The following is an 18,332-nucleotide window of genomic DNA, read 5'->3' as shown; positions in this document are numbered from 1 at the left end:
TTGAATTGCACAAAACAGAAAAAGTATTTTAACTATATTTATCAAAATCAAAATTAAAATCCAAAATGGTTATAGAAAATATATAGTAATAAGAACTATAAAAAGATTTTAGTTCATTTGTAAAACTATTGGTGTCAGCTATATTTTTATATTTTCATTGTAAGAAGAGTCCAAATCTTGTAGGGAAATATTTTCCCTTGTAACAAAAGTAGTTTTGTGTCAAGATGACATTTAATCTGATTTTAAAATATTCATTTTAGTGCAAACAATGTTTTCATTGAAGTCATTTTGTTTGTTTATTTTTGTTTAACGGAATATTAATTCTTTTTGTTATTTAATGCCAAATCTAGTAGTTGAAAAAAAAGGTCTTTATGTTTTTGAATATTTATTCATAGGGTTTACTTGGGTTGTTTTATAGAAAAAAATTTTTTTTTTTGTTTTTGTTTTAGATTTTTGAAAAAAAGCTTGTTACTCTCAAAAAGGAAAGAATTTGATCCAGGCAGTTGTTTTTGAAGATGTTCTTCATATTGTTGGATTTAAGATATTTTCTGGCATTATCAATAGCTCTATATTCCACGAAAATGTGTTTGATTGTGCAAATTTTTTGACAGGATGCGCATTGTGGTTGTTACTCTGTAGGAGTGTGTGACTTTTGTATGACCAATATGAATTCTGGATATAGCAACTTGTTCCTTTCTTGATATTCTAGTAGTTGATTTCCATTCTTCCAGAATGAGTTTAACTTAGTATAATTTTTTATTTGTGTTGTTGTTCCATTATTGTTGCTATTTTGCATAAAATAGTTGATTGATTTTGGGTTTAAAGTCAATATATGGAATGTTTATTGTTTCAGGGTTCAGGTTTAGTGCTGATTTGGCTGCTAAGTCGGCCTTTTCATTTTGTTTTATTTCAATGTGGCTTGGGAGCAAGCATATAATTATTTTTTTGTGTTTAGATAATGAGTCAATTCTGTTTAGGAGTTTAATGATTAGAGAATTTTCAAGTTTTTTGTTATTTAGTGATGTTAGTACAGAAAGTGAATCTGAGAGTATTAGGATTTTTTTTATGTTTATTTTGTTCTAAAATGTTGAGTGCTAGGTTGATGGCACATGTTTCAGCAGTAAAAATAGAGCTTTCTGTTAGAAGGGCCCTTTTTTAGGGTTGTTTCATTCCATACAGCAGAACACACCACTCTTCTGTGGTCTTTGGAACCATCAGTGAAAATGTAAATGGTCAGGGTATTTCAGGATATCACAGGTTTTCTCTTGGTAGGTATTAGGATGCGTTTTTGCTTTTGGGAGTTCATTTAATGTTAGTATTATTATTATTTTTTTTTTGAGAATCCAAGGTGGGGTTTCAGTCAGTATGTGTTCTTGGATAATTTCTGTAGCCATTTCTGATTCCTGTAGAATTGTTTCCACACTAAGACTAAGGGGCTTTACGGCTTTTCTTTTTGCTTCGAATGACTCTTTATATTTTGGATTGAATGTAGCTTCAAATGCTGGATTACTTCGATGTGCTTTTAATTTAGTGTAGTATCGGTTACCCAGTTTGTAATTCCTTATATTTTCAGGAATGTTGTTAGCCTCTGCATTAAGACTTTCGACTGGGAGCATTCTAAAAGCACCAAGTGTTAATCTCAAACCTCCATGGCATATTGAATCTAAAGTCTTTAGGTAGGATTTTCTGGTTGATCGGTATATGAAACTGCCATAGTCTAGTTTTGATCTAATCAAAGTCTTATATAACTACATTAGAGTTAGGTGATCAATTGTGCTTCTTTTATTATGGAAATCACATTGTAGGTTAGAAATAAGGTTGTTGGATTCTAGATACTAAACAAGTCTGTTGTTTACTATCCTTTCCAGTTAATGAGATTGGTCAGTAGTTTTGCAGGTTCAAATTGTCTTTTCCTGGTTTAGGGTTTGCTATTATTGTAGTTTGTCTCCATAAGTCCTGGAATTTGCCTTCTGTCCATAATTTGTTGTAAATTCTTAATAATTTTATTGATTTTGTAAGGACCAGACAAAATCCATTAAAAATTCTTACAACTTGTAAGAATTCATAATGGATTTCGTCTGGTCCTACAGCTTGTCAGTCTTGGGCCTGGAGAAGGCCGGGGGGGGGGGGGGAAGGGGGAAGAAAAATAAGACACAAGAGTGGACATAAGTCCATGGCAGAAAGAAACTAAACAACAGCGACGCTGCTGGAGTTAAGCTATTTTTAGAATCGATGTAAGGCCATGCAAAGGTCACATAGGGAACACCAGCAGTAGCCAGAAAGAAAAAAGGGAAAAGCGGGAGAGAAAAGGAGGAAAAAAAAAAAAAAAAGAAGATTCTGGGTTTCACTGGACGTGAGTTATGTTTTTCTAGCTACCGTAAAATGAAAGGCGTTGAAAAGAAAAAGAGTCTAAGTTTGCTATTTGGCAAATGATGGCTGTGTTTTTCACTGGGCTCTGAAAAGTAAGAAAATATATATATATATATATATATATATATATATATATATATATATATATATATATATATTAGTCGAGCAAGTAACTGCTCGACAAATAAAATGTTACTTGCAGACTATTAAAGAGTAATGACGCCATAGGTACTGCTTGAAAAAGCAAATTTTTAATTTCCTCACCAAATATTTAATGAATTCCTTTGGAATAGTAATAATAATCTCCATGTTCTTCTGTTTCATTTCAGTTATTATTTTATATAATTTGATATATCGATTTAAAAAAAAAAAAAAAATCTTTTTTACAAAATCGATCCTTAAGAGTTTTCCAACCGAGCTACTATTTATACTACCATAACATAACATTTAATAACTGTCTGCTAAAAGTATTACTACTCTTTATTTCTAACAGCGTCAGACTGACTGATGGCTAGAATTAGAGAAAGAAAGAGAGAGAGAAAGAGAGAGAGGTTAGCAAGGAAAAAAAGGAAAGTATTTATATATACTCTCTCTATAATCTATATATCTATAATATAAAGCTGAATGTCTGTCTGTCTGTCTGTCTGTGTGTGTGCGTGTCTGGTCACGAATTTACAATTTTGAAGGTGCTTGTGCAGTATAGGTCGCATTTGATAATTGTGAAGGTGCTTGTGCATTATAGATCCGATTTGACAATTGTAAAAGAGCTTGTGCAGTATAGGTCCGATTTGAAAAATTTTGAAGGTGCTTCTGTTGTATAGGTGCTTGTGCAGTATAGGTCCGATTTGACAATTTTGAAGGTCTTCTGCAGTATGGGTCGGACTTGATAATTTTGAAGGTGCTTCTGCACTACAGGTCCAATTTGACAATTTTGATGATGGGTTACTACTTGGGAATACCAAATGCTTCATGTAGATCACCAAAGTTAAGTAACATTGTTTTGGTTATTATCAAATGGGTGACTACTTGGGAATACAAAATGCTTTACGTAGCTCACCAAAGTTAAGAAACATTGTCTTGGTCATTATCAGATGCGTGACTACTTGGGAATACCAAATGGTTTGTATAGATCTCTAAAGTTAAGCAACATGTCCTTGGTCATTAACAAATGGGTGACTACTTGGAAATACAAAATGCTTTATGTAGATAACCAAGGTAAAGCAACATTGTCTTGGTCATTATCATGTGCGTGACTACTTGGGAATCCCAAATGCTTTTTGTAGATCACCAAAGTTAAGCAACATTGTCTTGGTCATTTCAGATAGGTGCTACTTGGGAATAAAGAATAATGTACGTGTATCACTAAAGTTAAGCAACATTGAGTCTTGTTATTATCATATGGGTGACTACTTGGGAATACCAAATGCTTTACAGAGATCATCAAAGTAACATGGAATCTGGCCATTATCAGATTGGGGACTATTTGGGAATAACAACTGCTTTATGTAGATCACCAAAGTTAAGCAACATTGTCTTGGTCATTATCGGATTGGTGACTATTTGGGAATAACAACTGCTTTATGTAAATCATCAAAGTAAAGCAACATTGTCTTGGTCATTATCAGATGGGTGACTACTTGGGAATACAAAATGCTTTATGTAGACCAAGTTAAGCAACATATTCTTTCTCATTAACAAATGAGTGAAAACTTGGGAATACCAAATGCTTTGTATAGATCACCAAAGTTCAGCAACATTGTCTTGGTAATTATCAGATGGATGAATACTTGGAAATACCAAATGCTTTATGTATATACCTAAAGTTAAGCAACATATAGCTGTGTCCTTATCAGATGGGTGACTATTTGGGAATACAAAATGCCTTATGTAGATCACTAAAGTTAAGCAACATGTAGCCTGGTCATTATCAGATGGGTTACTACTTGCAAATACCCAATGCTTTATGTAGATCAACAAAGTTAAGCAATATGGAGTCTGGTCGTAATCAGATGGGTAACTACTTGGGAATGCAAAATGCTTTCTGTCACTCAACAAAGTTAAGCAACATTGTTTTGGTCATTATCAGATGAGTGCCCACGGGGTTATACAAAATGCTTTATTGTTGCTTAACCAAAGTTAAGCAACAATGAGGTTGGTCATTCTATGATGGGTGACGACTTGGGATTCATGCAGATCACTAAAATTAAGCAACATGAAGTCTGGTCATTATCAGATCGGTGACTTCTTGGGAATACAAAAGTCTATATGTAGATCACCAAAGTTAACCAACAATGAGGTTGGTCATTCTAAGATGGGTGACTACTTGGGATTACCAAATGATTTATGCAGATCACTAAAGTTAAGCAACATGGAGTCTGGTCATTATCAGATGGGTGACTACTTGTGAATACAAAATGCTTTATGTAGATCGATATAGCAAAGTTATTTAGTAAGAGGAAGGGGATTATGTGCGTTAAATCATGAAAAATGATGGTCGAAATTATTAACATATCCAAGAATTATGAAAAGTGATGAAATAAAAGTTTTTTGATTTGTGTGTTATAATGAAACAAACAGCCAAGATAAAGTCTCAAATTTATTATTTTAGAAAGAGGGGGTGTATTATGTGGGTTAAATCATAAAAAATGATTGTGGAAATTAGTAACGTATCCAAGAATTACGAAAAATGATGAAATTTGTGTTATTTGATTGGTGTGTTCGTAATGAAATAGACAGCCCAGATTATGTATCAAAGTTTTTATTTTAGTGAGAATGGGGCTATACTTTGGGTTAAATCAAGAAAAATTATTGTTGAAATTAGTAACCTATCCAAGAATTATGAAAATGATGAAATATGAGTTATTTAATTAGTGTGTGTGTAATGAAAGAACCAGTTAGACAATGTCTCAAAGTTATTATTTTAGTAAGAGATGTGCGATAATGTGGCTTAACTCATGAAACATGATTGTCAAAATTAGTAACATATCCAAGAATTATGAAAAGTGTTGAAATGTGAGTTATTTGATTGGTGTGTTTGTAATGAAATAACCAGCCAGACAATGTCTCAAGGTTGATATTTTAGTAAGAAAGGCGCGATTATGTTGGTTAAATCATTAAAAATGATTGTTGAAATTAGTAACATATCCAAGAATTATGAAAAATGACTACATGTGAAATGTATCAAAGTTATTATTTTAGTAAGAGTGGAAAGATATGTAGGTTTAATTATGAAAAATGATTGTGGAAATTTGTAACATATCCAAGAATTATGGGATTCAACGACATACGTCTACATATATACTTACAGATTATCCGGAATCCTCCGGAATTGAATGAGATACATGCAAATATATGCAAGCAGAATGCACGGGCGCCTGGGATCTAATGAGATATATGCAAATATATATTAGCAGAATACCTGGCGTTGCCTTGGATTGAATTAGATTGATTGAAATATATACTAACAGAATACCTTGCGGCACCCAGGATTTCATTGGATTGATTGAGATATATACTAGCAGAACATTTGGCGTTGCCTGGGATCAAATGAAATAGGTTAGAATATATATTAGCAAAATGCCTGGCGTTGCTTGGCATTGAATAAGATAGGTGGAAATATATATTAGCAGACTACCCTGCATCGCCCCGTATTGAATGAGATTGATGGAAATAAATGGGATTTAATAATGCAGGTGCAGATAAATACTAACAGAATACCTGGCATTGCCTGGGATTAAATGATATAGGTACATATACAGAATAGACGAATACTTGGCGTCGACCAGGATTGTATTAGATAGCTGCACTTATACAAAAGCAGAATATCCGGCATTACTCAAGCTTGCATGAGATACGTGAGATAATTTATTTGCAATATCCCCGGCGTCGCCTGGGATTGAAGGAGATTGATGGAAATAAAATATACATAAGCAAAATTCCTGGCGTTGCCCGGGATTGAATGAGATAGAGGCAAATATATATTAGCAGAATAATCAGCGTCGCCCTGGATTAAATGAGGGTGGTGAAATATAAAGTTTATACCGGAAATGGCTTAAACAATTTTCTATCTCAAAATTACTTCATTTGTGAAGTCGATTCCAGATATGGCTTAAACAGTTAATGATCTCACAATTAGAATAATACATATATATTGTTGGTTTTCTATGAAAGTTTCCTTGGCCAGTTTCTATAGGGGGTGATCTATATTTGTTAAAATGTTTTATGTACTCATCCAGGAATGATGTGATGGTTGTAGTAGTGGGTAGGAAGAAGCATGATTATGTTAATTTTAAACGTGCTATTGAGTTTTCTTTTAGGGGTAAAATTAGAGAAAGTAATGTCCGTTTTGGGGTAAAAAAAGTTTGTGAAATTGTTTTATACATCTATTTAAATTACCCGTCTTAGTGTAGGTAAAATTAGTTTAAGTATGTGTTGTATATTCACCATCCTTGCAAAGGTAAAATTATTTCAAATATGTGTTGTATATAGTGGTGGGACGATTAATCGGAATCGGAATCGTTAATCGTAAGAATCGTGTATTTTGGGAGGTATCGGAATCGGAATCGCATCGTTAAAAAATACCTTAATTTTCCGATTCCTTCATTACGATTCTTTTAGTCTGATGTTGAAAAAAAGAAAAAAAATTCCTGATATTTCTAACCGCAAGAGAGAAATGTAGCATGTTATAAAAAGAAACCAAAGAAATTCATTATTAACAGGGCAATGCTTAGTGCCCCTCCCTTACAAGATTCATTCATTCAGATCTATTGTAATCAAAACTACAAAAGAGTTAACTTGAAAAGAAGTATGCAGGGCTCTACATTGTGAGTAAAAATAAAAAAAAAACGCTTATCTTTTTGGCGATTGTTTTTTTTTTTTACTGACAAATCTTCTAATAGTGAATGAAAATGCTTTTTCAACTTATATTTTCTTAAAATAAAACGAGCAAAGTCAAACTATTTAAACAGTAAAAGGTTTAAGAGAACAATGTACTTTTTTTCTTTTTTTAAAAGAAGGCTTTTGAAAGAAATATCTCTAAAATGAAATTGATCACGTTGTATTATTTCGCAAAGTTTTGACAGTTGTCGGCTTCTTTTGATGTTTCCAAACAATCGACCCCATACCTATCTCTTCCAAACCTAAAGTTATTAAATAACCCCTTCGTTAATTTAAGGGTAATTAATTCAATTCAGTAAAGTTTTTTTTTTTTAATTTCATTGAAATAAAATCCATTTTTTTAATTTTTTTCTCCAGAAAGATAAAACCCTGAATTTGATTATATTAAAAGCAGAATAATATAATCTTTTTTCTAGAATTTTAAATTGAAAATTAAAAGTGTTTTGCGCAGTTTTTTGCTGAACGAAAAAGAAATTAATATATATATTTTTAAAAGGTTTTGTAATCAATTTTTATGTCTAAATAATATTTACGATTAATTAAATAATTTCATTTTAAAAAGTATTTATGAATAGAATTTTACTTAAGACTTATAGTTTAGCAATATTGAACCGCATCAACCATGTGTGAATTGAACACAGTCAACCAAAAAAAAAAAATTCAAAAGAAAATGCACATTTGCATTTCATTATGTAAACTTTTATACATTGGTTTCAAAAATTAAATTCTATAAGTTTTTTTTGTTAACTACCGGTTGGTACAATTTACCGCCCCATCTCTTTATATTTTTTTCTTTTTGTCTTTTTTAGCGGATTTTTTTTTTTTTTTACACAGTGATCACCACTTATCAAGGCCCGGAAGCCACTCAGGGATAAGGGTTATTGCAATTACATTACGTTAGTGTGGAGATTTGATGAAGTGTTTAATTAGGGGGGCGGTTCATTAGGAATTTGTTAACATTGGACTTGAAGACATCCAAGTTGTAGTCCGGAGTGAAGCAGGCAGACGGAACAGAGTTCCACAGGTGTGCAGTTCTAAGAAAGAAGCTTTGTTCATGGAATCCGCGTTTTGATTTAGGCACAGATATAGAGTGGGGGAAATTTTTCACAGTGGATTCAGCTAGACGGGTGTTTTTCGTGAAAGATTGGCGAGGGGGGGACCAGGGATTGGAGTTCAGACGAGCACCTGCCATGAAAATAATGATCAAACAAGGATAGCTCGCAACGTCTCTTCTGTGGGAGAGAGGTTGCAGGGTAGAGAAAAGAGAGAGGTTGCAGGGTAGAGAAAAGAGCATCCCCCACTAAACCACGAAGACTATTTTGTACTCTGTCAAGGCATGATAGGCTGTTTTTAGCACCTCCTGCCCAGATATGGCAACAGTATTCCATCCTTGGACATACTTGGCTTTTATATAGATAGAGAATTGCATCAGTAGTGAGATATCTTCTGGAGCGGTAGAAGGATCCCACCATCTTTCCAGCGACCTTGGCAACAGACTTGATGTACGTGTTCCATTTCAGATCAGGAGTGAAGGTCAAACCCAGAAGCTTGTCAAAACACGGGGCCTCACCCAGATGAGAGCCATCCATCACAATTGATGCCAGCTAGGGATCAGAGCGTTGATGATGTAAGGATAGGAGTTTGGTTTTGGATGCATTAAAGGTAACCAGCCACATCTTCCCCCACTGAACCACGCGCTCGAGATCAGAGGAGAGAGAATCCGAGAGAACTTTGTCATTTACAGCCTTTGATGTGTTGCCGTAGATGGTCGTGTCATCAGCATAGATGTCAACGAATAATTTAAGTATGTGTTTAGGGAGGCCATTGATGTAGATCAGGAAGAGAGTTGAGCCCAGGATTGACCCCTGAGGGATTCCAGCATTTATATTGCAGGCCTCCGATTTTTGTCGATCTACCACTACTCTTATGAGCCTTCGGAGAGAAATGATTTAATGATAGAGAACACATTTCCAGTTATACCGTAGCTGGAAATCTTTTGAAGTAGACCCTTATGCCATACCTTGTCGAAGGCCTTTGATATGTCAAGAGCAATTGCCCTAGAAAGGAAGCCTTTGTCAAGAGATTCACTAATCCTGTGGGATATAACCGTCAGCACATCTGCGGTAGATCTTGCAGAGCGGAAACCATATTGTGTGTCACTAAGAAGGTTATTCCTGCTGAGGTGGTTGACTATTTCTCTATTTAATATGGATTCCAGCAACTTACTCATAACACACAGGAGACTTATTGGTCTGTACTGAGAGGGAGAGGACTTATCACCTGAATTCTTAAACACAGGGCAAACTGATGAGGTCTTCCAGGGGGTCGGAAAGCACTTCTCCTTAAGGTAGCGCTTAAATAGTTTTGTAAGTATGGGAGCAAGTTCTGGTTGAAGCTTTTTTAACACTATAATTGGGATGCCATCAGGGCCAGTTGCCTTACTAGAATCTAGGTTCTTGATTAGCTTGGCGACCTCATGCACGGATATTTGTATGTTACCTAGCTTGTTCTGTGTTGTAGGAGGAAATATGGGGAGTTGATGGCCTGCGTCGCATAGGGTAGAATTAGCTGTAAAGTTCTTTGCAAATAGTTTGGCCCTGTCTGACGCTGACTAGATGACCTCTGGTCCATTGATAATGGTTGGGATAGAACGCACAACGCCAAAGTCCAAAAAATGTCTTCCATGGAAACTTTTTGAAGTTGATGAAGATGATGAGTTGAAAGCCATTTGCAAAGTCTGTCAAATTAAAATATCGCGAGGAATAAAACCATCTAACATGACCACAACCAACATGTTAAAACATTTAACTATGATGCATCCAAATAAATTGGAGGAGCAAAATAAAAAAGAAAAGGAACAAAAAATTACCAACTAGTCACTCAGAGCAGTTTTATTAGTGAGGGTCGAAATCGCAGTGTCTTTTTTTTTTTTTGTCTACGTCACCATCTAGGTGTCACCAATTTTTTTAACCCTCCTTAACTTCAAAGAGTAAATACAATATATACAACTAAGAAAATAATTTTTAAAAATGCTGATTCTATTCATGAAAAATTCTTTTAACTAGAAATTAAAACTTAGGTAAAGATAGCTGACTGACAGCAACAGTAGCACTGGTTAACTACTGAACCACGTGGAAAGGTGTGGGGGGAGGAAAAAAAGGAAATTAAATGATGATAATAAATTATGATAACCGTCTTTGAAAGGCACTAAACTCCTAAAATTTACTTCTTTAAAATTTTAGGCGGCACTCCCCGGCGATTTTAAAGCACTCTCTCTCAAAAAAAAAAAAAAAAAAAAAAAAAAAAAAAATTTAATTTTTAAGTTTGGGAAAGATATATTTATTATAACCGAATTCTTGTACGAAGACTGGATCTACTTTATTGGACGTTAATTTGTGAGATAAGTAATTTTTCAATGTTTAATATGTTTTTAAAGTTTCAATTATCAATTAAATTTTTTTAATTGCGTTTATTTTTCAATTTATTTAAAAAAACAGGGTTTTAAATGTATTTTTCAAGGTAACAAGCTTCGAAAGAAGTCTAATAAAAAAAAATCACTTAATTTTTAATTTCGACAACCCTGAGAATTTAATTATTAAAAAAATATTGAAATGTGACATTTTTTTATTTAACATTTCTATTAGTTCAATTAATTTTCTTTCAATAATTCATTTCACTCAACAAACTTTACCATTTTTTTTTATCTTTTTCTGTAATTTTGGTAATTATGTTTGCTCAATTTTATCTAGTATTTCATTTGTTTTTTATAGTGGTATCATTTTTATATGTGTTCTTTTGATATACCCTATTTCAAAATTAGTTTGGCTAAACTTATTCTTCACGTTAGAAACAACGTGTAAAAGCAATGAAAAAGTAAGAAAAAATAATAGGTGTTAACTACTCCTTGTGAATTATGGAGGTCTGAAGAACTGCCGTCACAAATACAACTATCAAAAAATCGTTTTTGAAATTCCTTTAATTGTAACTTTTTGCTATACCTACCTTTTTGGTATAAAACACAAAAACTTTCGATTAATGGTATTTCTCATATATGGTCGTTAACTTTGGAAAGGTTATTTTGTATCTACGGCGCCATGTCACATGGTATATTGTTTTTTTTTTTTCATTACGCACGTTCATTTATAAATTATTAAATTAAATATTTATCTTTTTTATATTTAATTAGTATATATTTTCTTTCTCTTCCGCTATATTTTTTTTTATTTAATTCATTAAATCTGTTAATTATGAGGACCAAAATAATGAATCGTGTGTATTTATTCTCTAATTTTCTTGTTTTTGTTCTGTTATATAAATTCTATTTTATTTGTTTTTTCTCTAAAGGATAAATTCTATTTTCTTTGAGTTTTTTTTCTGTATTCCAATTAAGTAAAACAAATTTTCTCTAAAATAAATTTTGCTAAGTTTTCCGTTTAGTTTATTATATAATAATTTTATTTAAACCAAAACACGACGGTGTACTGGTGTAGACATAAAATATCTCTTCCAAAGTTAGGGAACATATTTGGGAACTACCGACCATAAGTATAAAACTACCTGGTATATTTCAAAACAATAATTCCCTAGGAATCGGAATCGTACTTGGTATCGGAATCGTTAATCAATATTTTCCTGGAATCGGAATCGTATAAAAATTAGGAATCGTCCCAACACTAGTTGTATACTCACCGTCCTTGCAAAGGTAAAATTATTTCATATACATGCTGTAAATTATCTACCCTAGGTAAGATACAATTATTTCATACGTCTAATACCCGTCCTCGCTAGGTAAAATATTCTTTTGCTTGAAATAGCAAATGATACATAGATATTAAAAATTTCTCACTCCTAAGAATTACAAATATATTCAAAATCAAATTCAATTTTCTCATTGTTTATACGGTCCCAAGCTACTTTCTAAAAATTGTTTCAGATTTCTTAAAATTATGGTAGCCTTGGTGGTAAGAGAAATTATTTAACATGTTGTATAACCTGCCGATAGTATGTGAAATTGTTTCATGTATGTATTTTAATTACCCGTCCGAGGATAGGTAAAATTACTTTAAGTATGTGTTGTATATTACCCATCCCCGCAAAAGAAACATTATTTCATATATATGGTATAAATTACTTATCTTAGATAAGGTACAATTATTTGATACGTGTAATACCCGTCCTAGGGAAGGTAAAACATTCATTTGCTCGAAAAAGCTAATGATACATAGACATTAAAAATTCCTCTATCCAAAAAATAACAAATATGTTCAAAATCAACTTCAATTTTCTCATTGTTTATACGGTCCTGAGCAATGCCGGGTAGCCCCGCTAGTTCTTAATAAAAGGCAATTTAATAATTCTTAATATAAGGAGGGGGATAGTATTTTACTATTATGGAATATGAACAGTGCTGAAAAACCAACATTTAGAAAGCCATTCTTAATATAAGTTCAATTAAATACTTCTTAATATAAGGCAATTAAATAATTCTTAATATGAGTAGGGGGATAGTATTTTACTGTTATGGACTACAGACCATGCTGTAATAGAAACATTATTTAGAAAGCCATTTATAAAATTGGGAGTTTTTCTTTTTTAATCTCCTGTATTTATACCTAATAATTAAATGATTCTTAATATAAGGAGAAGAATAGTATTTTACTATTATGAAACATGGACCATGCTGAAATACGTTATTTAGAAAGCCATTCTTAATATTGGAAGGGTATTCTATTTAAATCTTCTGTACTTACACCTAAATATTAAATAATTATTAATATAAGGCAATTAAACAATTCTTAATATAAGAAGGGGGCAAGTATTTTACTATTATGGAAGATGGACCATGCTGAAATACAAGTGTTTTATTTTTAGAAAGCCATTCTTAATATTGGGATAATTTTTTTTTCTAAATCTTCTGTACTTCCACCCAATAATTAAATAATTTTTAATAAAAGGCAATTAAATAATTCTTAATATAAAGGAGGGGGGTAATATTTTATTATTATGGGATACGGACAGTGCTGAAATACAAACATTATTTAGAAAGCCATTCTTAATATTGGTAGGAGGTCTTTTTTAAAATCTTCTGTACTTATAACAGACACCATAAGGCAATGTAATAATTCCGAATATAAGGAGGGACATAGTATTTTACTATTATGGAATACGGAATGTACGGAAATACAAACGTTATTTAGAACGCCATTCTTAATATTGAGAGTTTTTTTTAATTTAAATCTTCTGTACATACACCAAAATATTAAATAATTCTTAACATAAGGCAATTTAATAATTCTAAATATAAGGAAGGAGATACAATTTTATATCATATATATATATATATATATATATATATGTTACATGATAAGGGCTGTCCCCTTTTCATGTAAGTATAAAAATAGAGAGATTTAGTTAAAATGAAAATAAAATGAGAGAAAACGAGAATCGAACCCTGGAGATAAGTTTTAAAGAACAATAGGTTTCAAATGGAATATCCAGTAAATTGTTAATACTGATGAAATAAATAATAAATATAATTTTGGCTGGAATCTATTCATTGTAGAAAGAATGTTGGATAATAGAAAATGGGTTAAATTAATTAGATATGTAGGTTAAATTCCCTTGTGAAAACAACAAAGGAAGAATGGGAAATCAGAATGTTCGGAAACGTGCAGGTCGCGCATGTTGATGGCACGTGAATTGTGGTCACGTTGGCCGGACATGCATGGATTTCTCAATATAAGAAGTGAGAGTTAGTTAGTTAGTTAGTGAGAAATCATAGGAAGAGAGGCAGAGAGGTAAAGTCAGACGATAGTCTGGGTCCAGACATGGGTTTCAATCGTCTAGAAGCGAGACGGTCACTTTTGAAACATTAGAATGTGAACGTTTGAATTCCTGAACGCAAAGCCACCAACCGGTCAGTGGAAGAATAAATGCTCATCATGTTTTTATAACTGCCGTCTCCTGTGTCCATCATTACATGAAAAAGGTATTGTCTATTTATGTGTAAAAACCATTTGAAATTCATAATCTAAAAAATATATGTGTTAGGAAGTATATGTGTCTATTTATGTTATATAAACACTCCCGTTCATACGAACTGTTGAAGCATAAATGCTAACCTGTCAATCCATCCGCATAAATGCTAACCTATCAGTCTGTCTATCTAGATATGAAAACACAAAATGTATTTATATGCAATCTCTCTCATTTATAAACTCTCACTCTCTTTATATACACCTGTAAATGTTTGTGTTTCAATCCCATCTCTTACAATATGAATCTCTCAACAATATGACCACTCACAACGAATATATATAATAACTAGCATCTTTTCAAACAATATGATTAAGACACATGACCTCTCTTAAGACTCATAACCTTACGAATAAGAAAATTTAATAATAATAGCAGAACATATATATATAAATCATATATACATATCATAGATACATATATATATAAATCATATATACATATAATATATATATCATATACAAATTTATATATACATATATATATATCATATATACATATATATCTCGTATATATATATATCATATATATATCATATATATATATATATCATATTTTTCATATATATATCATATATATATCATATTTTTCATATATATATCATATATATATCATATTTTTCATATATATATATCATATTTTTCATATATATATATATATATCATATTTTTCATATATATATCATATATATATATATCATATAACTATATAATATATATATCCTTACTATATATATAATATATATCATATATATATATCACTTATATATATCATATATTATATATATATCATATATCATATGTATATATATCATGTATGTATACCATATATATATGTATATCATATATATCATATGTATATATCATATATATATATCATATGTATATCATGTATATATATAATATATATATCATATGTATATATATAATATATATATCATATATATATATAATATATATATCATATGTATATATATAATATATATATATCATATGTATATATATAATATATATATATCATATGTAAATATATCATAAATATATCATATATATATATATATATATATATATATCATATGAAATACAATGGAGTTGGATAGACCTGGATACTCAACGTTTCCCTCGATTTATGCGGGCTTCTTCAAGAGGGATGGTCATTGACGAGAGAGTTGGAGGATTGGGGCTATATATAATGATGGGGGAGAGCAACGTATTTTACTTATGTAAATTAGATGTCATATATACATATGTATACATTTTATGAGAGAAAAAATGAATTAGAGTAAAATAGTGTAGTGGATTACGTCTAAAAGTTAAAATATCGTAGAGATTAAAAAAAAAATTATGTTTGGAAATATAGCGGTGGTACATTAAGTAAATAAAATGACACGAGATTACGAAAGAATTTTTTTTTATGTATAATAGGTATTATATATAATATACATAATATATATCATATATATATAATATACATAATATATATATAATATATATATATATATATATATATAATATAAATAATATATAATTTACATAAAATATATCATATATATAATATACATAATATATATATAATATACATAATATATATATAATATACATCATGTGTATATATATCATATATATATATAATACATATATATAATATATATCATATGTATATATATCATATAATATATATAATATGTATATATATCATATATATATAATATATATCATATGTATATATATTATATATCATATATATCATACACATATTATACATATCACATATCATATCATATATATATAATATATATCATATGTATATATATAATACATATATCATATATATAATACATATACAATATATCTATATATACATATATCTATACATCATATCATTATATATATATCTATATATATACATATCATATATCTATATATACATATCATATATCTATATATACATACATATCATATATCTATATATATATACATATCATATATCTATATATACATATCATATATCTATATATACATATATATCTACATATATCATATATCTATATATATACATATCATATATCTATATATATACATATATATCTATATACACACATATATCTATATATCATATATCTATATCATATATCATATCTATATATACATATCATATATCTATATATCATAAATATATATATATATATCAATATACTATCTATATATACATATCATATATCTATATATCATAAATATATATAATATATATATATCAATATCATATCTATATATACATATCATATATCTATATATCATAAATATATATAATATATATATATATATATATCATATAAATATATATCATATACATATATATCATATCTACATGTATCATATATCTATACATCATATCTATATCATATCTATATATATAATATATCTATATATATCTATACATATATCTATATGTATCATATATATATATATCATATATCTATATATATATATCTATACATATCATATATATATATATATATCATACATATATATATCATATATCTATATATATCATACATATATATCATATATCTTTATATATCATACATATATATCATATATCTTTATATATCTATATATGTCATATATATATCATATATCAATATATATATCTATCATATATCTATACATAAATATATATCATATATCTATATATATATCTATACATATCATATATATATATCATATGTATATATATATCTATACATATATATATATCATATATGTATATATATATCTATACATATATATATATCATATATGTATATATATATCTATACATATATATATCATATGTATATATATATCTATACATATATATATATCATATATCTATATATATATATATCTATACATATATATATATCATATATCTATATATATATCTATACATATATATATATATCATATATCTATATATATATATCTATACATATATATATATATCATATATCTATATATATATATCTATACATATATATATATATCATATATCTATATATATATATCTATACATATATATATATATCATATATCTATCTATATATATCTATACATATATATATATCAGATATCTATATATATATATATCTATACATAGATATATATCATATATCTATATATATATATATATATCTATACATATATATATATCATATATCTATATATATATATCTATACATATATATATATCATATATCTATATATATATATCTATACATATATATATATCATATATCTATATATATATATATATATCTATACATATATATATCATATATCTATATATATATATATCTATACATATATATCTATACATATATATATATATATATATATATATAATATCTATATATATATATCTATCCATATAATATATATATCATATACCTATATATATCATATATCTATACATATATATCATATCTATATATATATCTATATATCATATATATCTATATATCATATATATCTATATATCATATATATCTATATATCATATATATATATCATATCTATCAAATATATATATCATATCTATATCATATATATATATATATCATATATGTATATATAGGAATATATATATCATATGATGAAAATGACGGAAATAGTATTCCGATAAAATAGAGAAAATAAAAAGGAACAAACTGTATTATGTGTTCATCAATGTTTCGTCTTTATTTCGAGACTTCCTCTGGTATATATATATCATATATATATATATCACATACATATATATATCACATATATATCACATACATATATATATCATGCATATATATATCACATACATATATATATCATATATATGTATGTGATATATATATATACATGATATATATATATCATACATATATATATATCACATACATATATATATCATATATATATATCACATACATATATATATCATATATATGTATGTGATATATATATACATGATATATATATATCATACATATATATATATCACATACATATATATATCAT

The 18,332-nt window shown here is 28.8% G+C and overlaps 1 protein-coding gene across 6 annotated transcripts in view; it reads right to left on the bottom strand.

The window, feature by feature from the left end:
• LOC145256384 (mitogen-activated protein kinase kinase kinase kinase 5-like) overlaps positions 1 to 18,332 on the bottom strand; it is a 662,642-nt gene that overhangs the window by 328,030 nt on the left and 316,280 nt on the right. The gene's annotated exons all lie outside the window — the stretch shown is intronic.

The sequence above is a fragment of the Euprymna scolopes genome, chromosome 32, assembly GCF_053919585.1.
Source record: "Euprymna scolopes isolate OS-2025 chromosome 32, ASM5391958v1, whole genome shotgun sequence".
NCBI lineage: Eukaryota > Metazoa > Mollusca > Cephalopoda > Sepiida > Sepiolidae > Euprymna > Euprymna scolopes.
The sequence above is the reverse complement of the archived record's forward strand: the minus strand, read 5'-3'. Positions and strand labels throughout refer to the sequence as shown.